This window comes from Ovis aries, unplaced genomic scaffold, assembly GCF_016772045.2.
Source record: "Ovis aries strain OAR_USU_Benz2616 breed Rambouillet unplaced genomic scaffold, ARS-UI_Ramb_v3.0 scaffold_87, whole genome shotgun sequence".
NCBI classification, from domain to species: domain Eukaryota; kingdom Metazoa; phylum Chordata; class Mammalia; order Artiodactyla; family Bovidae; genus Ovis; species Ovis aries.
Window position 1 is genome coordinate 1173189 of NW_024599828.1, and position 27199 is coordinate 1200387.

Here is a 27199-nt window from a genome sequence, read left to right on the forward strand (position 1 = left end):
GTAGCTCAAAAAATGGCACTTAGAATCAGACACAAAACAACTGAGAGATTTAAAGGGGGAAAGAAATGTGACAAGGTGTACATTCTCACTCTGGTTATTTAATGTCTATATAGGAAACATCATTCAATATGCTGGAATGCATAAATCCCAAGCTGGAATAAAGATTGCTTGGAGAAATGTCAACATCCACGGATATGAAGATTACATTGCCCTAATAGCAGAAAGCAAAGAAGAACTAAAGAGCCTCTTGGTGAGGAAAGGATATTCAAAAACTGGCTTAAAACATAAACATTCAAACAACTATTCACAAATTTATAGTCAACATTCATGGCAGCTGATCCCACCACATCATGGCATATAGATGAGGGAAAAGTGGAAACAGTGGCAGATTTTATTTTCTTGGGCTCCAAAACCACTGTGGACCTTGACAGCAGCCACAAAATTAAAACACACTTGGTCCTTGGAAGGAAGGAAGACTATGAAAAACTGGCACAGTGTATTAAAAAGCGGAGACTCACTTTGCTACAGAGGTCTATAGTGTCAAAGCTATGATTTTTCTAGTAATCATGTACAGATGTGTAATCTGGACCATAAGAAATGGTGAATGCCAAAGAATTGAGCTTTTGAACTGTGGTTCTTGAGAAGATTCTTGGGAGTCTCCTAAACAACAAGGAGATCAAACTAGTCAATCTGAAAGGAAATCAACCTGTGACCACTGCTGACTCAGCTGAAACATCTACTGAGGGTCTCCAGGTGCAAAGAATGGTTGCTTCCACTGAAAAAGTGCCTAACCATGGCAGCTCCAAGCAAAAAGTTTATAGCTCCACCCCTGGAGGAAGCTCAGAAAGCCTGAAGGCTCTGTGTAACCTGGTTCCCCGATACATGTGTTGCATTCTCCCCAAAAACATTGGAGGCAAAGAAGGGGCATTCTGGGCCCTGGAAGAGCTGTGATGGCTCAGGGATCCACTGGGGCTACCACTTACCAGGTAGGGCTGTAAAGGACAGAGCAGGCATATGTGGCAGATAGCTGGTGACTGGGGTGTGGGAAAGAGAGGGAATCATCTCTGCATGAAGTACCTCACCCAAAATCCCCTAGAGGAGAAGCCCAGTAATAAGATCATCTGAGATGGGACAAAAAGAGTCTATTTCATTATCCCTTATAATTCCTCTGAATGAGGACGTGGTGGAGTTGGTGGGTCATCACAAACTCTTCCATGGCCTAGACCATCTGCCAGTTGCTATCCTTGAGGCTGCCTCTCCCCAGCTTCAGTCATGTAGTTCTGGAGGAAACTGACAATCATGTGTGCTGAGGTGTCAGGGCCAAAGACCATGTAAAGCCAGTCATATGACCCCATGTCCCTGCCAGGATGGTTGATCTAGGGCTGTACATGTGATCAGAGGTGGGTCATTCAGGGAACACCCTTGAACTCTAACATCTGCTATCTTCTTTCCTTACTAGCTGATGCCTTCAGGATTTAAAACCCTAGGGCAGGTAGCTTGAACTCCCTAACTATTTGGAGAAACCTTATGGAAAAATGCTGCCAGGCTAAGACCATCAAAGTAGACCAAAGGGAAAGAGTGAAGATGAGAGAGAATTGATGACTTCTGATTTCTTGGGTCTAGTCACTGAGATCTTTGTATTTGCTCTGATTCTTGTTTCCTGGATTCCCAGAATCATTTCAGTGAGTCTCCCTTTTCCTTGAAGCCAGTTGGAGTAGGGTTCCTCTCAATTTTGATTCAGACATGGTTCTAGATCCTTCATTCCCAGACACAAACAGAGGCAACCATTTGTTTTAGCACCATTAAGAGTGAAACTCTTTATTCTTTACTGAGAATAGGGTGTACAGACCACGAAATACAGTTCACCAGCATCCTGGGGAGCAGTGCCCGAAATGTGACTGAGTGTGTGTTAGGAGCGTCCTTACTGATTCCTGAACCACTCCAAGCATTTACACTGCCAGTGCCAGGCCAAGTTAGTCATTTCCTCGATCAAAGACCGAGAAATACACCCTCAGGAAGACATCACCCAAGAACCAGATCTCTGTAGATGAACTCGATTGGTTCCCTCTAAAGGTGGTATAGCAGCGGCCTCTAGAATCCTGGGGGTGTCAGAGACACACACCAGTCAGCATGAGCCCTTACCGGTGACTTCCCCCAATATCCGGACCCAGCACTATTCTTTGCTTTATTTCCCTCTTTTGTTAAGTATCAAGGGGTTTTCTCAGTAGCAGGGAATGCAGAGTTCATCCAAAATCAAAGAGGGCCAAGACACGAGGTTGTCATGAGGAAGGGTGTGGTGAGAGGAGGAGTGGGAGTTGGGGAAACAGAGGAAAGAAAAACAGCAAAGTCTTACTGTAGAGCATAAGGAAATATATTCAATATTCAGCCATAAATCACATGAAAAATAACAAGAAAAAATATGTTTTATCTGTATAACTGAGTCACATTGTTGTGCGGCAGAACTTAATGAAACACTGAAGATTAGCTGCCGGGGTCCAGCCCTGGTGGATCCAGGGAAATTCGAAGCATGGATGGCGTAGGCAAGGAGAAACTTATTTTATTCATTTAATTAGAAATATAGGATTAGATTAGGAAGAAATAGTGTAGTAGGAAAATTAAGTGAAGAAAGAAAGCTGAATAACTTGGTTTATGTAGGAAGCCAATAAAGTTCCAGACAAGGAGCTTGCACGATCTACATTAGGCCACTGGCATCCTCTTGAATATCGGGGGTGCCCTGCCTTGGGCTCCCCTTCATGTGAATCTTAAAAGCTGTGACAAGTAAGTATACATGGTGAGCCTCCACACCCCAGATGGGAATTCAGCCAGAAATTAGAGAGGAGACATGGGGGAAACCAGTCCAGTGACTGGCCCGTCCTCTATTGTTCAGAGGGCCTTTTATACTTTTTGGTTATACATAGAGATCAATGGGAAACACAAAGTTATGCAGTGTTAGCAGCCCAGACTCTTATCAAAACCAGGCTTTTCACTCTGCATACCTAGTTGTATACACAAGTCTTAGGTAATTTACATCATCTTCTGGCCAAAAGGGCCAATTAACATTTTACAGCCTTTTTTCTGATAAGGGTTTGTCAACCGGAAGACTTATTTGTGTTGATCTTCCCAAAGTCTGGTGCCACTCTCAGAAAGCACTAAATAAAATTACATTCTTACATAGCAAGGACACAAGAGGAGTGCAGTGATATATAACAAAGAGAAAAGTAATTAACTCACAAGTCTAGTTTTGCTAACATCAAAACTATTATATATCTTTTTCCATATCCCATTTACATTGATTAACATCCTCCCAGGTGCCTAAGGGACAAAGAATATGGAGGCCTGGTGGCAATCATTGAGTCAACAGTGAAAACCCGTCACCAATATGATTTTTAGCTCTTTAGAAAAGCCTCTGTATCTTTAAGATGCTTTAATCTTTGTGCCTCTCGTGGTTGGAGGGCTGTAAGCAATTCACAAGCTGTAAGAGGTCTGGGGGACCTGTCAGGCAAACTAGAGAGCTATCAGAGGGGGGTTAACTGAAACATCCCTTTCAAATGCAGAAGACTAAAGCCCTGATTTGACTTTTTCCAGAGAATATCAGAAGAGCAGAGTGCAAAAGCTGGCAGATTTTTGGTTTTTGGGGAACTCCTGAAGCCTAATCACGTCTTTGCGTTTTGTCAGGCTTCCTTCCTCATGACCTTGTCATGGGCGGGATTCCTCATGCTGGCTCCCAGCAATTAGCCACACTTCAATATAATTATTTATAAAAGAACAAGAGAGTCCATAGTTCCCATCACTCCCTGTTTCTTTTCTTCTGACTCCTACTCCTTGTTTTCTCTGCAGAGAATGTTGATTCTCCTCCTGTGCCCTCACAATCCATACTTTATTTAAAAACTTTATTTTGTATTGGAGTATAGCTGATTAACAATATTCTGAGTTTCAGGTGGACAGTAAAGGGACTCAACCATATGTATCAAGGTATCCTGGTCCCAAGGACACCCCTTCAATCCAGGCTGTCATATAACTGAGCGGAGTTCCCTGTGCTACAAAGTACGTCGTTGTTGGTTATCCATCTTAAATAGAGCAATGCCCACAACACGACTTAACTCAGGAACTCTGGGAAGCCTCCTTTGGCCCACAATCACCCTCTTTGGCCATTCCAGGCTTGGGTGGGTAACGTACTCTGGTTCCTCATCCCCACTGGTCAGTCTGTATCCCTCATCACCCCTAGGAAGTCCCCAGTGTCCCAGTGCAGAACACCTTGAGATGCTATTTGCATGGAATCCACTGCAGTTTTGCCTAGAACCAAGCAACCCTCCATATGGTTCAATGAGTTTGTGGTTTTAGAATTCCTGAAATTCCCTCTCTTCCTCAAAGTCTTCTTTGAGCCCATCAGCCTGCTCTGAACTCTCGCAGGGAGCTGACATGAAGCCTCCACCCTATGTCGGGGCTCAGCAGTCTCTCTGCACCCTTTATTCACCTTAGTATCCAACCTCCTCACAGAGGGGTCTGGTACCTCAGCTCACAATGGAGGCGCCTTGCTGGAACAGTGGGAAGATGCAGCCTAGAACTAGGCTGACCATGTAATTTATCATCCAAACCAGGAAAACTTTGAGAAGGGAACAGAGACTGTTAACTTATGCTGGGTCATCATACTGGGACTGTTCCCAGCCATTTTCCTTGTAACGTGGCCTGTTTCAGGGACTGCTAGAACTGAATTTCATGTTCATGCACCTATGGGTTCAGATTGAATTGAAGCTCTTTGAAGACTGAAGACCTTAGTGTTCCTCTCTCCTTGTTACTCCCACCATGCCATAAAGTTGTGCATATCCACATTTATTTCAGGAAGATCAGTGTCCCACAGAGCCCTTACTTCTCAAGTGATTGGTTTTGTGGGAGCCCAAGCACAGGCCTCAGCAGCATCTATAATGGTGTTGCATGGCCTCCAAAGGGCGCCCTCCTCCCAGCAGCAGCCCAAGGGTTCCTGCAAGCTCCAGTTTGAGAACCAACTCTCAGTATTGTCCCCTCACCTTGAGGATGTAGGCTCGACCTGGCACTGGGTAGTTGATGCTATTGATGGTGAAGATAATAGAGGGCAGGGTATTGACCACAGAACATGAAACATAGTGCTGTTAGACAGAGAGGGAGAGAGGTTGGCCCTGGAGATCCTTGTTTTGTGTGGAGACTGGGAGTAATCCTGGGGCATGACTCTTCACTTCAGAACCCCGTGGCCTGGCGCCGATGAGCTTCTGGATGTTATTGACCAGTTTTCTTGGACCCATTATATCTGATGTCCCGGTGTCCACAAAGGCCTAGCAGCCATCAGAACAAGCAATAACATTTCTGTTCATGAAGATGCTGAGAGACAGTGGAAGAAAGTGGGCATTTCCCCAGAGTTGCCCCCTTCCAGACTGTCTCTTGCCCTCCTTTCCTTTACTCTTGACACTGCACCTTTATTGACATCCTTAAATGCAGTACTTGAATACACAAGGATCTTTTCTACCTTGACACAAGCTGGTCTTCCTTTCTAGAAGATTCTACTCCACTTTGACTAGCAAATTTCTTCTCATCTTCCAGATTCCACCTTAATTGTATTGTTTTTGGGAAGTCTTTCCCTCGGTGTTTATTAGTCTCCTATCTTGGTCACTCTTTGTAGACCCTTCCTCATGTCTTCTGCTGCTGCTGCTGCTGCTTCTGCTGCTGCTGCTAACTCACTTCAGTAGTGTCTGACTCTGTGTGACCTCATAGAGTAGAGCCCACCAGGCTCTGCAGTTCCTGGGATTTTCCAGGCAAATTACTGGAGTGGGTTGTCATTGTCTTCTCCTCCTCATGTCTAGCATGTACCAAAGTCACAATTCACTATGCGGGCAAGTCACTTCATGTACATCTGCCTTCTTAGATGTGAGGGTGAGTTTTATTCTCCTTGGTTCCCTAAAGTGCCTAGAACACAGTGGACTCCCAATGCTTGTCTGTTCAACGAGTGAATGAAGACTGAAAAAATAATAAGAAACATCCAGAGAGCTGCATCTGATGGGGAACAGATAATAGGTCTCACACAGGGTGAAGATGGAGATTCACAGGGGTAACAGATTCTCATAGTAGGGGGAGAGGTGAGCTCCTCTGGGAGAGGGTGTCTCCTAGCACTGCTCCTACAACCAGTTCAGACCCTGAGACCCTGGCCAGGAAATACATGACTATCCCAAAGAAACTCCAAAGGATAGGTTAGCTTTTGTCTGAGGGCATCACACAGAATCCTATCAATTATGCCTCTTGTCCTCAGTTCACTCCTGGATCCCACCTTCCTGACTCTGTTTTATAGCCCCTGTCCCACTGTGTGCCGAAGAACATGTGGTGACCTTTTTATTAGTTGCTTTCACATCTTAAGACTGCAGCCAATCTCCACTGCTAGGTAGCTTCTCCCTAAGTAGATCAGTTTTTCCCATTTTCTCAGGATTGTCCCTGTTTTGAAAATGACATTTATCTGTACTGAGAACCTCCTATGTCCTAGGTAGCCCTGGACAGTCAGTCATCTTACCATAACTCTGTTCAGGCTGGTGAAATTCTCCCTGATTCTCTATTCACTCCACTGTAGAGTCCTCTAAACATGCTCCCCACCTCAAAGGGCAGTGGATGCAGCTCTCTCCCAGCTGCACAGACTTCTCTGGACTCTTTTAGGACCCTGGTCAGAGCCTTGCTCAGAAGGCCTGGGGATTATGAATGCATGGGTTGTTTGTGCATCTATGTGCTTGTGTGTTTGTTTGTATGTGTATTTCTATGTGTCTCTTTGTGTGCTTATGTGTCTCCGACTAACTATGCATGTTTATATGTGTCTCTGTGTAGGTTTATATGTGTCTGCTCACGTGTTTCTATGTGTCTGCGTGTCTGTCTGTGTCGTTGTGGGTTGTGTATATGTCTGTGTGACTATATGTCTGAGAATGCATTTGTGTGTGTCTGCCTGTGTCCATGTACAGTATTGGGAGCGTTACTTGGGTTGTCCTTCAGAGAGAGAGGCTTGCCGGTCCATGTGTACACTCCAGTCACCTGCTTCGATCAATGGTATCCAGTTGAACTCTCCCTCATAGTAGTGGTGGTCCACCCCACCAAACATCACTACACTGCCCTCCCACTCATTTCTGTAGAGAGAAGAGGGTGGGGGGGGATCCTTGGAGGACAGTAACAACAGGACTGTCTGAGAGCTGTGCTTGTCCACCCATCAAGGCCCTAATAAGACCCCCATGTACAGATGCAGAAATCGAGTCTAGGAGAGATTGAGTTCCAGACTGAGGTCTGTTACTGGCTATTGAGTGGCACAGAAGAAGTTAGAAGCTGAATCACTTGGCTGGGCTCCACCCACTATGTCTTCTGAAGACACCCTGGACCTCCAGCAACCTGAGTGCTCAGACACCCTCAGAGGACATGGTACTGAAGTGTTTTGGTTTCTCCTTGTCCACCTTGTCATTTTTCAGAAAAATCAAGGCCTGGGTGTTCTAAGGGTGTGGGTTCAGTTCACACAGCATTGGCTCCACTGGCCTGTGAACTCTACTGTCCAAAGGGCCCCACACTCAGAAGGGGCCCCACACTCAGAAGGGACCCCACCTCTGCTCTCCCTGTCTTGAAATGCCTAATATTTCTTGAACAAGGTGTCCCACACTTTTGTGTCCCGCACTTTCATTTCTCACTGGCTCCTACAAATTGGGTAGCTGGTCTTGGGCTCCTAGTACAATACTAACGAGGAAGGAAAAATATCCATCATCCTTCTCCTTTCTTCCTTATCAAATTCATAAGCAAATCCTAATGCCTTTTCCTTCAACTTCTTTTCTGTTGCCTTCCATTAAACTTCCTCCTCGCTCACCCCCTTAGATCATGTTACTGGTCTTGAGCCCAGGATTGTTCAGTGTTCTTAAAGTTGTTTCAAATCTTTGTGATGCACAATTATTTTTTTTCCCACAGTGTTTTCATTCCTATTTTCCATGTCTGTATTTAACATACTCAATATTCTTCAGCCTTATGACTATAAAGATTATTATTCTAGGAAGCATTTTAATGTCCTTCCCTTCTAATTATGTAATGTATACTTTAACTGTGTTTTTACTAATTGATGTTTCCCTCATTATGGATATTTTATTGCTTCTTTACGCATTGTATTTTTTTTCTTTTTAAATTTATATATTTATCTTATTTAGAGGATAATTACTTTACAATATTTTATATTAGGTTTTTTTTTTTTTTTAGTTTAAATGCTAAGGAAATAAATAAGGAATGATAATGGATACACTCTATTGTTCTCCACATTCTGGTCAGGAAACTGAAGTTCAGAGAGGTTAAATAACCTATCCAAAGGCCCTCACCTAGGGAGTGGCAAGCCTCAATATGTGCTAGGGCAGCACAACACCAGAGTTTATCCTTTTAACGTGTACAATACTGCCTTTAAGAAAAAAAAAAAGAAAGAAAGAAATTTATTTATTTTAGTTGGAGGCTAATTACTTTACAATATTGTATTGGTTTAGCCATACCTCAACATGAATACACCACGATGTACATGTCTTCCCCATCCTGAACCCCCCTCACAACTCCCTCCCTGTATCATCCCTCTGGGTCATTCCAGTGCACCAGCCCCAAGCATCCTGTATCCTGCATCAAACCTGGACTGGTGATTCATTTCCTATATGATATTATACATTTTTCAATGCCATTCTCCCAAATCATCCCACCCTCTACCTCTCCCACAGAGTCCAAAAGACTGTTCTATATATCTGTGTCTCTTTTGCTGTCTCGCATACAGGATTATAGCTACCATCTTTCTAAATTCCATATATATGCCTTAGTATACTCTATTGGTGTTTTTTTGTTTGTTTGTTTTTCTTTTCAGATGATCTAAGGCTAATTTATTTATTATCTTTTAATATAAATTTATTTTAATTGGAGGTTAATGAGTTTACAATACTGTATTGGTTTTGCCATACATCAACATGAAGCTGCCACAGGTATAAGCAACTTAGATGTCCATCAGCAGATGAATGAATAAGAAAACTGTGGTATATATGAACAATGGAGTTTTACTCAGCAATTAAGAAGAATTCATTTGAATCGGTTCTAATGAGGTGGATGAAATTGGAGCCTATTATACAGAGTGAAGTAAGCCAGAAAGAAAAAACACCAATAAGTATACTAACACATATATATGGAATTTAGAAAGATGGTAATGATAACCCTGTATGCGAGACAGCAAAAGAGACAGAGATATATAGAATAGGCTTTTGGACTCTGTGGGAGAGGGAAAGGGTGGGATGATTTGGGAGAATGACATTGAGCATGTATAATATCATATATGAAAGGAATCACCAGTCCAAGTTCGATGCATGATACTGGATGTTTGGGGCTGGTGCACTGGAACACGTGTATTGGTGTTTTTCTTTCTGGCTTACTTCACTCTGTATAATAGGCTCCAGTTTCATCCACCTCATTAGAACTAATTCAAATGTTTTCTTTTTAATGGCTGAGATGTCCATCAGCAGATGAATGGATAAGATAGCTGCATTACATATACACAATGGAGTATTACCTTACAATATTTTGATTGACCTAAGACAAATATTTTCACAATTCATATGGAAATTTTAAGTTGGATATTGGATATGGCAGTTTTTACCCTTTGGATGCTGGGTATTCTTAATTTTCATAAACTATTCCTGGCACTGTTTGCAAACACTGTTAATTTCTTGGAAACAATTGTATTTTTTGAAGGCTTGCTGTTCAGATTTTTTAGCTGATATAAGACCTGCCTTTAGACCAGGTTTACTATTCCCCACTAGTAAGGCAGTATTGTCTTCACGGCCATACTGATGTCATAGGAATTATGAGTAATTTCCATGCTGGTGGGTGGGGACACTATTAGAGTTGGCGCAGTTTGAGACCCAAGGATTGTTCCCTATAATCCTGACCAGTACTATCAACTCTCTGCTCTAAACTGGAAGGGTATCACCTGTACACTCGCACAGTACTCTGTGTGTAGCTCTCTCCTGTGAACTCTAACTATCTAGAGTCTCAAATCTTTCTTCTTTGGAGACCATTTGTCTCTGCCTAGATTGTCCTTCCATGCATGTGTTGGAAAGTATTTCTAGAGTTGGGGTAATTGTAGAACTCACCTTGCTTGCTCCCCGCCTCAGGAATCCATTCTCTGATGTCTGACATTGGATGTAAAAAACTGCTCTTTCATTTATCTCTTCTATTTTCAAGTTGTTTGAGTTCAATTCAGTTCAGTCGCTCAGTCGTGTCCGACTCTTTGCGACCCCATGAATCTCACCACGACAGGCCTCCCTGTCCATCATCATCTCCCAGAGTTCACTCAGACTCATGTCCATCGAGTCAGTGATGCCATCCAGCCATCTCATCCTCTATCGCCCCTTCTCCTCCTGCCCGCAATCCCTCCCAGAATCAAGTCTTTTCCAATGAGTCATTATTCTCCTGAGGTGGCCAAAGTACTGGAGCTTCAGCTTTAGTATCATTCCTTCCAAAGAAATCCCAGGGTTGATCTCCCTCAGAATGGACTGGCTGGATATCCTTGCAGTCCAAGGGAGCCTCAAGAGTCTTCTCCAACACCACAGTTCAAAAGCATCAATTCTTTGGTGCTCAGCCTTCTTCACAGTCCAACTCTCACATCCATACATGACCACAGGAAAAACCGTAGCCTTGACTAGACGGACTTTAGTCGGCAAAGTAATGTCTTTGATTTGAATATACTATCTAGGTTGGTCATTACTTTTCGTCCAAGGAGTAAGCGTCTTTTAATTTCATGGCTGCAGTCACCATCTGCAGTGATTTTGGAGAACAAAAAAATAAAGTCTGACACCGTTTCCACTGTTTCCCCATCTATTTACATGAAGTGATGGGACTGGATGCCATGATCTTCGTTTTCTGCATGTTGAGTTTTAAGCCAACTTTTTCACTCTCCTCTTTCACTTTCATTAAGAGGCTTTTTAGTTCCTCTTCAATTTCTGCCATAAGGTAGTGTCATCTGCATATCTGAGGTTATTGATATTTCTCCCGGCAATTCTGATTCCAGCTTGTGTTTCTTCCAGTCTAGCGTTTCTCATGATGTACTCTGCATAGAAGTTAAATAAGCAGGGTGACAATATACAGCCTTGACACACTCCTTTTCCTATTTGGAACCAGTCTGTTGGTCCATGTCCAGTTCTAAGTGTTGCTTCCTGACCTGCATACAGATTTCTCAAGAGGCAGGTTAGGAGGTCTGGTATTTCCATCTCTTTCAGGATTTTCCACAGTTTATTGTGATCCACATAGTCAAAGGCTTTGGCATAATCAATAAAGCAGAAATAGATTTTTCTGGAACTCTCTTGTTTTTTCCATGATTCAGTGGATGTTAGCAATTTGATCTCTGATTCCTCTACCTTTTCTAAAACCTGCTTGAACATCAGGGAGTTCACGGTTCACGTATTGCTGAAGTCTGGCTTGGAGAATTTTGAGCATTAATTTACTAGCATGTGAGATGAATGCAACTGTGTGGTAGCTTGAGCATTCTTTTGCATTTCCTTTCTTTGACCTTTCCAAGTCCTGTGGCCGCTGCTGAGTTTTCCAAATATGCTGGCATATTGAGTGCAGCACTTTCACAGCCTCATCTTTCAGGATTTGAAACAGCTCAACTGGAATTCCATCACCTCCACTAGCTTTGTTCATAGTGATGGTTTCTAAGGCCCACTTGACTTCACATTCCAAGATGCCTGGCTCTAGATTAGTGATCACATCATCATGATTATCTGGGTCGTGAAGATCTTTTTGGTACAGTTCTTCCGTGTATTCTTGCCACCTCTTCTTAATATCTTCTGCTTCTGTTAGGTCCAGACCATTTCTGTCCTTTATCGAGGCCGTATTTGCATGAAATGTTCCCTTGGTATCTCTAGTTTTCTTGAAGAGATCTCTAGTCTTTCCCATTCTGTTCTTTTCCTCTATTTCTTTGCACTGATCGCTGAAGAACGCTTTCTTATGTCTTCTTTGAAACTCTGCATTCAGATGCTTATAACTTTCCTTTTCTCCTTGACTTTTCACCTCTCTTCTTTTCACAGCTATTTGTAAGGCCTTCCCAGACAGCCATTTTGCTTTTTTGCATTTCTTTTCCATGGGGATGGTCTTGATCCCTGTCTCCAGTACAATGTCATGAACCTCACTCCATAGTTCATCAAGCACTCAATCAGATCTAGGCCATTAAATCTATTTCTCACTTCCACTGTATAATCATAAGAGATTTGATTTAGGTCATACCTGAATGGTCTAGTGGTTTTCTCTACTTTATTCATTTTCTGTCTGAATTTGGCAATAAGGAGTTCATGATCTGAGCCACAGTCAGCTCCTGGTCTTGTTTTTGTTGACTGTATAGAACTTCTCCATCTTTGGCTGCATAGAATATAATCAATCTGATTTCGGTGTTGACCATCTGGTGATGTCCATGTGTAGAGTTTTCTCTTGTGTTGTTGGAAGAGGGTGTTTGCTATGGCCAGTGCATTTTCTTGGCAAAACTCTATTAGTCTTTGCCCTGCTTCATCCCGCATTCCAAGGCTAAATTTGCCTGTTACTCCAGGTGTTTCTTGACTTCCTACTTTTGCATTCTAGTCCCCTATAATGAAAAGAACAGATCAAAAAACGAAGGTCACTGCATCCAGTTCCTTTATTTCATGGCAAATAGATGGAGAAACAATGTAAGCAGTGACAGAGTTTATTTCTGTGGGCTCCAAGATAACTGCAGATAGTGACTAAAGCTGTGAAAACAAACAAACAAAAACAAAATAAAAACACTTGGTCCTCAGAAGAAAAAATATGGAAAACCTTGACAGAATACTAAAAAGCATAAACATTACTTTACCAGCAAAGATTTGTAGAGTCAAAGCTATGGTTTTTCCAAAAGTTGAGTGGATGTGAGTTTGGACCATAAAGAAAACTGAGCATCAAATAATTGATGCTTTTTGAGCTGTGTACTGAACAAGACTGCTGAGAGTCCCATGGACTGTAAGGAGATCCAACCAATCCCTCTTAAAGGAAATCAGTCCTGAATATTCATTGGAAGGAGTGATGCTGAAGCTGAATCTCCATTACTTTGGCCAAATGATGAGTAGAAATGATTCATTATAAAAGAGTCTGATTCTAGGAAAGATTAAAGGCAGGAGGCAAAGGGGAAGATAGAAGACAAAATTGTTGGGTGGCATCATGAACTTGAAAAACATGAGTTTGAGCAAGTTCTGTGAATTGGTGATGGACAAGGAAGCCTGGCATGCTGCACCCCATGATATAGCAAAGAGTTGGACATGACTGAAAGATAGAACTTAACTGATGTACAGAGGACAATCAGGGAGCAGGCAGAAGTCTTTAAGGAAGGAGGAAGGAACAATTCCTGGATAGCTGACAATTTTGGGTCAGCAGGCCATTTCAAGCTGGAGAAGCTGTAGGGAAGTAATTCAATGCCAGGTGGAAAGAAAGGAAAGAGAAAGCCAGGGAGGCAGTGCTGAGATTTCCCAGAGGACTAGATCCCACTTCTATTAAACTTTATCAATGTTCAATATTGTTAGGTGATTGGAAACATGAGTTTTATTTTGGAAGTGGTAGAGCAATATTCAACGGAAGGATTGATGATGAAGATGAAGCTCCAACACTTAGGCCAATGATGTCAAGTCCCAGCTCTTTGGAAGAGACCCTGATGCTGGGAAAGATTGTGGGCAGAAGGAGAGGGAATAAAGGATGAGATTTTGAGATGGCATTACCTACTCAAAGGACATGAGCTTGAGGAAACTCCACAAAATAGTGAAAGACAGGGAGGCCTGTTTTGTTGCCGAACATGTAATCAGAAAGGGTAAGACATGGCTTAGCATCTGAACAATACCAATGAGGACACAGGGTCCAGTGAAGGGTCTGGTCCTGGTTAGAGCGGAAAAATATTTCATTGGAAGAGGAGGCTTCCCATTCTCTGGTGCAGATCCTTGAATCCAAGGCAAAGAGCACAAGATTTTGAATATGTTACCAAAAATTGTTTTCAAAAAAAAAGAAAAAAACAAAAACATAAACAGAAATCTCTTTTATGCAGGAGAGAGAGCTTTGACTGAGTTTGTTCTCTAGATTTTACTGAGAGAAGTTGAAGGGATCTGGAGTGGTCTGAATCTGCAAACACCAGGTGACCGGTTGCTGGAGGGTGAAGTTTGTGGTACACATCTGGCACTAGGTGGAAAATGGATCCAGAAAAAGTGTCCATTCTGGAGTGTACATGCCAATGTATCACATTGTTTCAGAAGATCACTTCAAAGTTGTTTGGGAGCAAGCAAGAAATGGATGGGTGGTTTGCTTTTGTCAATTCCTGTCGGTAATTAGATGACTAAATGTCTGGTTACTTCATTGCATGATTGGAATAAACTTTGGGAAAGAAAACTAGATCAACTCCACAAATATTTGGTCGTTAAACAGCAAGCATAGGAAGGTTTCTAAGGCAACTGTAGGGAATTTAAACATGAGGGGCCAAATGGGGACAGTTACATTTAAGAGGCTGAGATTGGACTATACAGGTTGCCATAGCTGTTGCTATGACAAGCAGCCATAACAGCTAGTTCTTGCTATGCTGGAGAAGTGGGAAACTGAAAAAAGACCAAAAGGCTTACAGCTCTCCTTGCAGTGTGATTTCAGAATAGAAGTAGTTGACAAGAAAAGGCTGACTGGTAAGCCTGGGAAGGGAGCAATCTGAACCAGTAATGATTAGCTCTTTTGGGGGCCCAGAAAACAGAAGCATTGGCTCAGTCAGAGTTCTGGGTCAGGTTCAGAGTTAGATGTCATTTGGGTTCAATCAATATTTAGCCTTGGGGATGGCAGCCATACCCTCTAAACAGAAGATTTCCATCTCCCCAGGTAGCAGGATAATTCATACTTTTTCCAGACTCAGGAACCAAGTAAGTCCTCTCAGGGCCACCTCTTCTTAGCAGGCACACATGCATTTAGAGATGGAATTATCATCATCATGCCCATTGACCAGATGAGAAAACTTTGGTTAAGGGACTTGATCAAAGTCACATAGCTAAGCACGTGAAAAGCCAAGCACAAACCCAGGGTACCAGTCCTCAAATTATGTGTTTTTGCTCCACACCCACTGGAAGTAGTGGGTGGTGATACGGCAACAATGCTTAGGCAGAAGCAAGCAGTATACAGGCTTTAATTGAAGAAAGTAAGGAAAACCATTAGAACATTCAGCTATGACCTAAATCAAATCCTGTATGATTTTAGTGGAGATGAAAAATAGATTCAAGGGATTAGGTCTGGAGGCCTGAGTATCTATGGATGGAGGTCTGTAACATTGTACGGGAGGTGGTCACCAAAACCTTCCCCAAGAAAAACAAATAGGAGAAGGAAAAGGGGTTGCCTGAGGAGGCCTTAAAAACAGCTGAGAAAATAAGAGAAGTGAAAGGCAAAGGAGAAAGGCAAAGATGTCCTCATTGGAATGCAGACTTCCAGAGAGTAGCAAGGGGATATAAGAAAGTCTTCATAAGTGAACACTGCAAGAACTAGAGGAAAATAATAGAATTGTAAAGAGTATACATCGCTTCAGGAAAATTGGAGCTACCAGAGGAACACTTCATGCAAGGATGGGCACAATAAAGGACATAAAAGTCAAAGACCTAACAGAAGCAGATGAAATTAAGAAGAGGTGGCAAGACTGCACAGAAGAACTGTACAAAAACGGTCATAAAGACTGGGATAGGGATGACGTCTGTGTCACTCATGTAAAGCTACATATACTGGAGTAAGAAGTCAAGTGGGCCTTAAGAAGCATCACTACAAACAATGATAGGTGAGGTGATGGAATTTCAGCTGAGCTATTTAAAAATCCTAAAGAATGAGGCTGTAAAAGTGCTGTATTCAATATGTCAGCAAATTTGGAAAACACAGCAGTAGCCACAGTGCTGGGAGAGGTCAATTTTCACTCCAATCCAAAAGGAAGGCAATTCCAAAGAATGTTCAACCTATCATGCAATTGTGCTCATCCCACTTGCTAGTGAGGTAATACTCAATATCCTTCAAGCTAAGTTTCAACTCTATGTGAACTGAGAACTTACAGATGTACAAACTGGTTTGAGGAACCAGAGATTAAATCGGCAACATCCATTGGATCATAGAGAAAGCAAGGGAATCCCAGAAAACATTTTCATCTGCTTCACTGATTATGCTAAAGCCTTTCACATAAAGGACCACAACAAACTTTGGAAAATTCTTAAGGAAATGGGAGTACCAGATCACCTTACCTGTCTCCTGAAATGTCTGTATGTAGCTCAAAAAGCAGCAGTTAGAATCAGACACGGAACAACTGAAAGATTTTAAACTGGGAAAGCAGCCTGACAAGGTGTACATTCTCACTCTGGCTATTTAACTTCTATACAGGTTACATCATGCAATATGCTGGACTGCATAAATCCCAAGCTAGAATAAAGATTGCTGGGAGAAATATCAACATCCACAGATATGAAGGTGACACTGCCTTAATGGCAGAAAGCAAAGAAGAACTAAAGAGCCTGTTGGTGAGGAGAGGAGATGCAAAAATTGGCTTAAAACTCAACATTCACAAAACTCTTCACAAACATATATTCAACATTCATAGCATCCTGTCCCATCACATCATGGCATATAGATGAGGGAAATGTGGAAACAGTGGCAGATTTCATTTTCTTGGGCTCCAAAACCATAATGGACCTTGACTGCAGCCAAAAAATTAAAAGATACTTGCTTCTTTGAAGGAAGAAATGCTGCGATAAACCTGCACAGTGTATTAAAAAGTAGAGACTCACTTTACTACAGAGGTCTTTAGTGTCAAAGCTATGATTTTTCCAGTAATCATGTACAGATGTGTGATATGGACCATAAGAAAGCATGAATGCTGAAGAATTGAGCTTTAGAACTGTGGTGCTTGTGAAGATTCTTGAGTCCCTTATACAACAAGGAGATCAAACCAGTCAATCTGAAAGGAAACCAACATGTGATCCCTGCTGACTCAGCTGACTTCTACTGAGGGCCTCCGGGTGGAAAGAATGGATGCTTCCAGTGCAAAAGAGTCTAACCATGGCAGCTCCAAGCAAATAGTTTGTAGCTCCACCCCTGGAGGAAGCTCAGAAAGGCTGAAGGCTCTGTGTACCCTGGGTCCCCCGATACATGCGTTGCATTCTCCCCAGCAGCACTGGAGGCCAAGGAAGGGGAATTCTGGGTCCTGGAGTAGAGGGATGGCTCAGGGATCCCCTGGGGCCACCACTTACCAAGTAGGACTGGAAAAGACAGAGCAGGCATATGTGGCAGAGACCTGGTGACTGGGGTGTGGGAAAAAGAGGGAACCAGCTCTGCATGAAGCACCTCACCCAAACTCCCCTGGAGGAGAAGCCCAGTGATAAGTTCATCTGAGATGGGACAAATAGTCTATTTCATTACCCCTTATAATTCCTCTGAATGAGGAGGTGGTGGGTCATCACAAACTCTTCCAGGGTGTAGACAATCTGCCAGCCAGCATCCTTGGTGCTGTCTCTCCCCAGCTTCAGTCATGTAGTTCTGGAGTAAATTGTCAATCATGTGTCCTGCTGGGTCAGGGACAAAGACCATGCAAAGCCAGTCATAAGACCCCATGTCCCTTCCAGGATGGCTGATCTAGTGTTGTACATGTGAACTGAGGTGGGTGATTCAGAGAACACCCTTGAACTCTGATGTCTGCAATCATTTTTCCTTACTAGGAGATGCCTTCAGGATTGAAATCCCTAGGGCAGGTAGCTTGAACTCCCTCACCAGGTGTAGAAGCCTTAAGGAAAATAGTTGCCTGCCTAAGACCATCAAAGCAGACCAAAGGGAAATAGCGAGGGTAAGAGAGAATTGATGACTTATGATTTTTTGGTTCCAGTCACTGAGATCTTCATATTTGTTCTGAATCTTGTATCCTGGATTCCCAGAATCATTTCAATGAGTCTCTCTGTTCCTTGAAGCCAGTTGTAGTAGGGATCGTCTCAGTTTTGATTCAGACTTGGTTCTAGACACAAACTTCACTCCCTGACACAAACAGAGTCACCCATTTGTTTCAGCACCATTAAGAGTGAAACACTTTATTTTTTACTGAGAATAGGGTGTACAGAACACCAAATACACTTCACCATCATCCTGGGCAGGAGTGCCCAAAGTGTGAGTGAGTGTATGTTAGGAATGGCCTTACTGATTCCTGAAGCACTTCAAGCATTTACACTGACAGTGCCAGGCCAATCCTGTCATTTCTGTGATCAAAGACTGAGAAATACAGCCTCAGGAAGATGTCACCCAGGAACCAGGTCTCTATAGATCTCCTCACAATTTTCTCTTTAAAGATGGAATAGCAGCGGACTCTAGAATCATGGGGGAGTCAGAGACACACAGCAGTAAGCATTAGCCCTTACTGGTGACTCCCCCCAATATCCAACCCTGCCTAGCACAATTCTTTGTTTTATTTCCCTCTTTGGGTAAGTAACAAGGGGTTTTCTCAGCAGCACGGGATATGAGAGTTCATCCAAAACCAAAGAGGGCCAAGACATCAGGTTGTCATGAGGAAGGGTGTGGTGAGTGGAGGACTGGGAGGTGGGGAAACAGAGGAATGAAAAACAACACAGTCCTACTGTAGAGCGTAAGGAAATATATTCAATGCTTAGTGTTAAACCACATGAAAAAAAATAAAAAATATATATATTTTTACTTGTATAACTGAGTCACATTGTAGTGCAGGAGAACTTAATGCAACACTGAAGATTAGCCACACTTCAATATAATTATTTAGAAAAGAACAAGTGTGTCCGTAGTTCCCCTCACTCCCTGTTTCTTTCCTTCTGACTCCTGCTCCTTGTTTTCTCTGCAGAGAATTCTGGTTCTCCCCTGCATCCCCACAATCTGGGCTTTATTAAAACATTTTATTTTGTATTGGAGTATAGCTGATTAACAATATTCTGAGTTTCTGGTGGACAGTAAACGGACTCAACCATATATATCCAGGTATCCTGGTCCCAAAGACACTCCTCCCATCCTGGCTGTCATAAAACTGAGTGGAGTTCCCTGTGCTACACAGTAACTCATTGTTGGTTATCCATCTTAAATAGAGCAGTGACCACAACACTTTCTTGAAAACTTAACTCAGGAACTCTGAGAAGCCTCCTTCGGCCAACACTCCAGGCTTGGGTGGGTAACGTACTCTGGTTCCCCATCCCCACTGGTCAATCCGTAGCCCTCATCAGCCCTAGTAAGTCCTCAGTGCCTTAATGCAGACCACCTTGGATGCCATTTGCATAGAATCCAGTGCACTTTTGCCTAGAACAAAGCAACCCTCAAAATAGCTCAATGAGTTTGTCATTTTAGAATTTCTGAAACTCCTCCTCTTCCTCAAAGCCTCCTTTGAGTCCATCAGCCTGCTCTGAACCCTCTCAGGGAGCTGGCATGAAGCCTCTCCCCTGTGCTGGGGATGAGCAGTCACTGTGCACCCTTTATTCACCTTATTATCCAACCTCCCCACAGAGGGGGTGGGTACCCCAACTGACAAAGGAGGAACCTGTCCAGAGCAAGGGGAAGATGCAGGCGAGAACTAGGCTGACCACGTGATCATTCAAAGCAGAAAAATCTACAGAAGGGAAGGCAGACTGTTAACTTGTCCTGGGACATCACACTGGGACTCTCCCCAGCCATTCTCCTTGTTACATGGCCTATTTCTGGGGCTGCTAGAGCTGAATTTCATGTTCATGAACCTAAGGGTTCCGATTGAATTGAAGCTCTTTGGGGACTGACGACCTTAGTGTTCCCCTCTCCCTGACTCCCAATATGCCATATGGTGTGGCCTCTCCACATATTTCAGGAAGATCAGTGTTCCACACGGCCTTTTACTCTCAAGTGTTTGGTTTTGTGAAGGCACTGGCCCAGCCACTGGGCTCAGCAGCATCTGCAATGGTGTGACATGGCCTCCAGAGGGTGCCCTCCTCCCAGCAGCAGCCCAAGGGTTCCTGCAAACTTCAGTTTGAGAACCAACTCTCAGTATTGTCCCCTAACCTTGAGTATCTAGGCTTGAGGTGGCAATGGGTAGTTGATGCTATTGATGGTGAAGATAATAGAGGGCAGAGTATTGACTGCAGTACATGAAACATAGTGCTGTTAGAGAGAGAGGGTGAGAGGTTGGCCTTGGAGATCTTTGTTGTTTGTGGAGACTGGGAGTGACCCTGGGGCGTGACCCTTCACCTTGGAACCCTGAGGTGTGGCACCAATGAGCTTCTGTATGTTATCGACCAGTCTTCCTGGGCCTTGGATATGTGATGCACCAGTGCCCACCATGGCCGTGCAGTCGTCAGAACAAGCAATAACCTCTCTTTTCATGGTGATGCTAAGAAACAATGGAAGAAAGTGGGTGTCAAGGTCACTCTGAGTCTCCTCAGAGTTGCCCCTTCCTGACTGTCTTCTAAAGAGCCCTTCATCTCTTTCCCTCTTTTCCTTTGCTCTCGACACAGCACCTTTCTTGACATCCTCAAATGCAGTACTTGAATACACCAGTATGTTTTTTACCTTGATACAAGCTGGTCTTCCTTCCTAGAAGACTCCACTCCACTTTGACTAGCAAATTTCTTCTCATCTTCCAGATTCCACCTTAATTGTATTGTTTTTGGGAAGTCTTTCTCCCGGAGTTTATCACTCTCCTGTCTTGGTCACTGTCTGTAGATCCTACCCCATGACTGCTACTGATGCTGCTGCTAACTCACTTCAGTCATGTCCTACTCTGTGTGACCTCATAGAGGGCAGCCCACCAGGCTCCGCTGTCCCTGGTATTTCCCAGGCAAAGTACTGGAGTGGGTTGTCATTGCCTTCTCCTCCTCATGCCTAACATGTACCAAACTCACAGTTCACTATGTGGGCAAGTCACTTCATGTACATCTACCTTCTTAGATGTGGGGGCGAGTTTTATTCTCCTTGCCTCCCTAAAGTGCCTGGCACACAGTGGATGCCCAATGCTTGTCTGTTCAATGAGTGAATGAAGACTGAGAAAACAATAAGAAACCTCCAGAGAGCTGTATCTTGTGGGGAACAAATAACGGGTCTCACACAGAGTGAAGATGGAGATTCGCAGGGGCAACAGATTCTCATAGCAGGGCAAGAGAGGGGCTCCCCTGGGAGAGGGTATCTCCCAGCACTGCTCCTACAACCAGATAAGACCCTGAGACCCTGGCCAGGAAATACATGACTAGCCCACACAAACTGCAAAGGAGAGGTCAGCTTTTGTCTGAGGGTATCACACGGAATCCTATCAGTTATGTCTCTTGCCCTCAGGTCACTTCTGGATCCCACCTTCCTGATTCTCTGTTATAGCCCCCGCCTCACTGTGTGCCCTTGAACACGGGCTGCCTTTTTTATTAGTTGCTTCCATATCTTAAGAATGCAGCCAACCTGTCTCCACTGCTGGGTAGCTGCACCCTAAGGAGACCAGTTTTTCCCATTTGCTCAGGACTTTCCCTGTTTTTACAGACATTTATCTGTACTGAGAACTTCCTATGTCCTAGGTAACCCTGGACTGCTGGTCATCTAATCATAACTCTGTCCAGGCTGGAGAAATTCTCCACGGTCCTCGGTTCACCACACAGTAGAGTCCTCTAACCATGCTCCCCACCTCAAAGTGCAGTGGGTGCAGCTCTCTCCCAGCTGCACAGACCTCTATGGACCCTTTTAGGACCCTGGTCAGAGTCTTGCTCAGAAGGCCTGGGGATTATGAACCCATGGGTTGTTTGTGTATCTATGTGCTTGTGTGTTTCTTTGTATGTGTGTTTGTATGTGTTTCTGTGAGTGCTTGTGTGTCTCTGACTAGCTATGCCTGTTTTTATGTGTCTCTGTGTAGGTTTATAAGTGTCTGCTTGTGTGTCTCCAAGTGTTTGTATGTCTTTCTGTGTCGTTGAAGGTGGTGTATATGTCTGTGTGACTGTGTGTCTGAGAATGTATTCTTGTGTGTCTGCCTGTGTCTGTGTACTATAGTGGGAGCATCACTGGGCTGACGCTCAGAGGGAGAGGCTTACCAGTCTACGTGTACAGTCCAGTCACCCACTTGGACCAATGGTACCCAGTTGAGCTCTCTCTTGTAGTAGCAGTGGTCCACCCCACCAAATATCACCACACTGCCCTCCCGCTCATCTCTGTAGAGAGAAGTGAGGGGGGGATCCTTAGAGGACAGTAAAAACAGCACTGAGAGCTGTGCTTGTCCATCCATCAAGGCCCTAATAAGGTCCCCATGAACAGATACAGAAACAGTGTCTAGGAGAGATTGAGATCCAGAATGAGGTCTGTTATTGTCTCATGAGTGGCACAGAGGAAGTTAGAAGCTGAATCACTTTTCTGAGCTCCAACCACTATGTCTTCTAAAGACGCCCTGGACCTCCAGCGACCTGAGTGCTCAGCACCCTCAGAGGACAGGGTGCTGAAATGTTTTCGCTTTCCCCTTGTCCACTTTGCCATTTTTTCAGGAAAATCAGGGCCTTGGAGTTTTAAGGGTGTGGGTACAGGTCACCCAGAGTTGGCTCCACTGGCCTGTGACCTCCATTGTCCAAAGGGCCCCAAATTCAAAATGGACCCCACCTCTGCTCTCCCTGTCTTGAAATGCCTAATATTTCTTGAACAAGGGGTCCCACACTTTTGTGCCCCACACTTTCACTTCTCAGTCACTCCACAATTTGGTTAGCTGGTCCTGGGCTCCCAGTAGAATGCTAATGAGGAAGGAAAGATATCCATCATCCTTCTCCTTCCTTCCTTATCAAATTCATAAGCACATTGTATTTCTTTTTCCTCCAACTTGTTTCCTGTTGCCTTCCATTAACCTCCTTCATAACTCACCCCCCTAGACCAAGTTACTGGTCTTGAGCCCAGCAGTCGGATTGTGTTCCAATAAAATTTTATTTATAAAAGCCAGTGGTGAAGCCATGTAGGGCCCTGTGGTCAGATTATCCTTGGTTAGATTATCTCTCAGGATACTTGTTTATCAATTGTTCTATAATTTTTGTGCAACTGAAAGGGTATTACAGCTAAGTTGGAGAAAGGAATTGTCCATCTCGGACTTACTTGCTCAAGTAGAAGACAAAAACAGGCTCAGAAATGGCACCTAGATTCTTCAGCTTGTCAAAGATGGGGATGGCTCTAGAGAAGGATATGTTGGGGTAGTTAAGCCCATAATGCCATCAAAAGTTTTGTGCACAAACTCGTATTCTGCCACGCTTAGACCGAATGGCTGGTCAATACTTACAAGGTCCCCAATCTGTGGGAGAGAAGAGTGTTCCCACTTACAGATACCTGAAGTGGGGCTAGGACTGGGCTGGGGTGCATTGCCATTAGATCCTCAGAGAAGAATTGAGGCTGGGCTCTGTCTTTGGTTTCCCACAGACGGTTAGAGCAAGGTGGAAGGGGAATTTGGGTTCCATTTGAGAGGGGCTGTGAATCTTAAAAAACATCTGTCCCTCTGAAAAACAACACCTGAGTGAGTCAAATTGGCCTCGTGGTTTCTGTACAGGTGGGGCAACCAAGAATCAGGCCAGGTCCCATTGGTGCCACCTTATGGACAAAACAATCGAGAGCAAGATAGCCTTCTCTTTGGCATCACTGTGACCTAATGACAGGAATGGACTGCATTTTCTGTAATGTACTGTAGATTCTGCATCTGTCCAGGAAGACAGAAGCTGAAAACACAATCTTACTTGCAGGATTCTATGAAATTACTGCTTGAGGAATTCACTTATGGGGATACGTGTATATTTCTGTGAGTGTGTATGAGAGAGAAAGATAGATAGGGGAACTACTTCAGTATTTGGGGGGAGGCAGGCCATAGGTTTATTAACTCTCAAGGGTCCTCTAGAGGAGGACTCATTTATCAGGCTCCTTGACTTCTCAGGCCTCCAGTTTCCTGCTCTTGAAGCCCTTGACTGGCCCCAGGGTCCCTAGATCAGTTTTATCCTGTCCCCAAACACCCCACAGCAACTTCAGTCCTGAAAAGCCAGCCTAACTTCATCTTTTACCACATGTGTGCCCTCAGCAAGGCCCTTGCTGTCTGCACCTCAGTTTCCTCATATGTCTCATGAACTAATCAGAGTAACTGCTTGGTGGGATTGTTGCAGATTTAAACCAGTTATCAGCTGAAAGTGGCTGGAACAGTCTGTGAATATAAAAGTGGGTGCTTTTATCCATTCTTCTCGCTCCCAGCTAAATGAAACTTGAACTGCTTGCTCATGGGTAGAGGAGCTGCAAGTCCACACCACAAGCCACTCTCTGGGTTAGCTAATTTGTTTGCTTGTGTGTCACCACAGGTACTGCCTCCCTGCAGACATGATCCTGTGGATAAGATGGCCAATATCTATGGAAGTTAGGCTAGGAAGGGTCCTGCCAGATGGTCCTGCATCTGTTTTGCAAGCAGTGATCACTAAATAGCCAGTCGTGACTCAGCATTTGTTACACTGTTACCCGAACTGTGTCATGAACAACTCCTTTCATTCTCCCAGATCCATAGGTGATGCTGAAGGTCTTATTGATAAGCTGGAAGGTGGAAGACTGATAATGTCTGAACCTAACTTGTGTAGCTGCAGACACAAGAAATGAGTGTCATCAGATGCAAGAGTGGAAAACAGGGTGGCAGGGCAAGTGAAGGATAGTTCGGGTAGGGGGTGTCTGTACTCTCAAGAGGATGTACAGTTGCAAACGATGGAGAGCACCCACAAGCCAGATGAGCCTGTGTCAAAGACAACCTAGAATTCCTGAGGGGGTGTTCCAATGGTGATGTTACTCACGTAGACCAGCTAAAGGGAGAAGGAGGGAGTGGGTTAGCGCAGAACTGGTTACCCTCTGTTCCCACACTGATGTCTCCCTCTGGGTGTCACATATATCTTTAGATCACTTTCTAACCACCGTGCTGCTCACAGACTTTGGTCACAGACATATCTGCGTTTGATATATTTTTCCTGTGCTTCATTGTATGCAGGATATTGACTCCATGACCAGGCGTTGAAGTGGTACCTCTTGCCTGGGAAACCCAGAGGCATAATCACTGGGCCTCCAAGACCACTGGACACCCAGGGAAGTCTTTGTGCCTTTGTTTGAGAAGCTATGTAGTCTCTTCAAACCAAGCCTTAGCACCCCTTTCTCCAGGAGGTCCTATTTGATCAAATCAGCCATTCCCTCTAAACTCAGACCACATCCAATCAACTCCACACAGGTGACCCTTTCATTTGACATGTATTTACTCTTTGCCTATCTCTCAGGCTGGCATGGGCATTCTTGAAGACAAAATAAGCCCTTTTCTAATCTAAAAACAATAAGCACTGTGTTAAATTCTTATGGCCATACACAGAATACAGGTTCAGTATCTTTTTTCTGCTGTCGTTGTTACATCTGTGAAAACTGAATTCCTCTACCTAGGGATTTACAATTGCTTTGCAGTTGGTTCTACCTTTTGATCAGTGATGGTTCACTCTTCATCTGTAACTGAGGTGCTCACTTAGTTCAGAAGGAACAATCACCCTTAAATTAATGACACATGTTTGACACAGAAATGGATATTTACCTGCCACCTGGTTATTGCCAGGCCCAGTCACAAAGACCAACAGTTGAGGATGAGAGTGCCTTCTCCTCTGGTTAGGGTCCCTGTTTTCCAGTGTCTCTGCCTCCTGCAGGAACCCCAACCCCAACATCCCACCTGACACCTCCAGATGAGCCCCATGCTAGTCTAGAGCACGAGGGGGCGCTGTGGAGCACCATGCTCCCAAATACTCACATCTAGGCTGTTTCTCAGCGGGTGAATTGTCAAATTCGAGCCACGGAAAGAAATCTGGGACAGTCTGTTACCAAACTCCTTCAAGAAATTGCTCAGTATGTTTTTTTCCACTGAGGGTTTTTCTCACGGTCTTCACTCTCCTTAGAGGTATTCTTTCACCAAGCATTTGACAAAGAAAACAAAGAAGATGCCACAATTAGTTGTCAGTGTTAAGGTATAACTGTCATTGTAATGGCCCTGTGTGTTTTCTAATCATTTTTATGAGGCACATTATTATCAGAATTTTATGCATATACCATGGTAAAGGCATAGATTTAAATACAGGTTCTGTTCTGCAATTTGGGTAAGATATATGACCATGTAGTGTCTCAGTCTCCCCTTCGGCAAAATGGTGGGATGTAACAATATAAACCCTCCAAATAGAATATCTTGGGTATAAGTGAAGTGATGGATATAAGGTACCTGTTAAATAGGAAGTGTCAGTAATGATGGCCATTAGCATTGCTGTTGCCATCCCGCTCATTCCTTCTCAGAGAACCTCAAGGAAGGAGGTAGAAGGGGGACTCTTATCCTCTTTTACAAGGGAAAAAATTGAAATGCAAGAGGTTTCTGAGTTGGCTGTGGTCACACTGCTTGTCAGATATAAAACAGTGTATATAAAACTGGGTATCTTCCTCCAAGTTAAAAGAGAAGAGAGAGTTGAAAGAAGAATCCTAGATATAGGGAATAAGTAAGGGAAATTCAGAGGCTTGAGTAGGAAGGCCACGTCAAATGAAAAATTAACAGCAAAAAACACAAAGAGAAATATACTCCCAGTCACTTCCAAAGAGATGGAGAGATAAATGACAGTGATATAGAGATGCAGACATAGGCATATACACATTGAAGTAGACAGGGGGAAAAGAGGACATGTTGAATAAAATGTAGAAAAGTGCTATTCCTCAGGACCACATCAACATCTGCATAGACTGTGCACTGAACAGTTGCAAGGAGTTGCATTTTCAATAGGTCATGACATGACAGGACCCCAAGATTTGTGAAACCCAAATCTACACCAAAACCTTGGTATCCACAGTTCCTATAGCAAGTTACTTATCAATAAGGAAGAGTTGAACTTTAAGACTCTTAGGGAAATATCCCATTCCCTTCTAAACCTGATGGCTGGAAGAATAATCAGATGAAAAGAAAAATCTGAGAAATGAATATGATGTGACATATAGTCCCCTACTTACTTGACTATGCACTCTGAGAAGGCCACCAGTCCGAGGAGCACAAGCCACTTCATGCTTCTTTCCTGGCTCCAAGTACTCAGGGAGTACTTTAGGTTCTTAGCATGTAGTGGTGACCGGGAGCCCCTAGTTACATAAGTTCTGACCTACCCTAATTTTCCCCTTTTTTAGGCCACTA

At 43.7% G+C, this 27199-nt stretch overlaps 1 protein-coding gene and 1 pseudogene across 1 annotated transcript in view; both read right to left on the reverse strand.

The window, feature by feature from the left end:
* The window catches only part of PAG3 (pregnancy-associated glycoprotein 3), a 928325-nt gene that overhangs the window by 800818 nt on the left and 100308 nt on the right, over positions 1-27199 (reverse strand).
* Positions 1950-27102, reverse strand: LOC101102769 (pregnancy-associated glycoprotein 1-like; annotated as a pseudogene).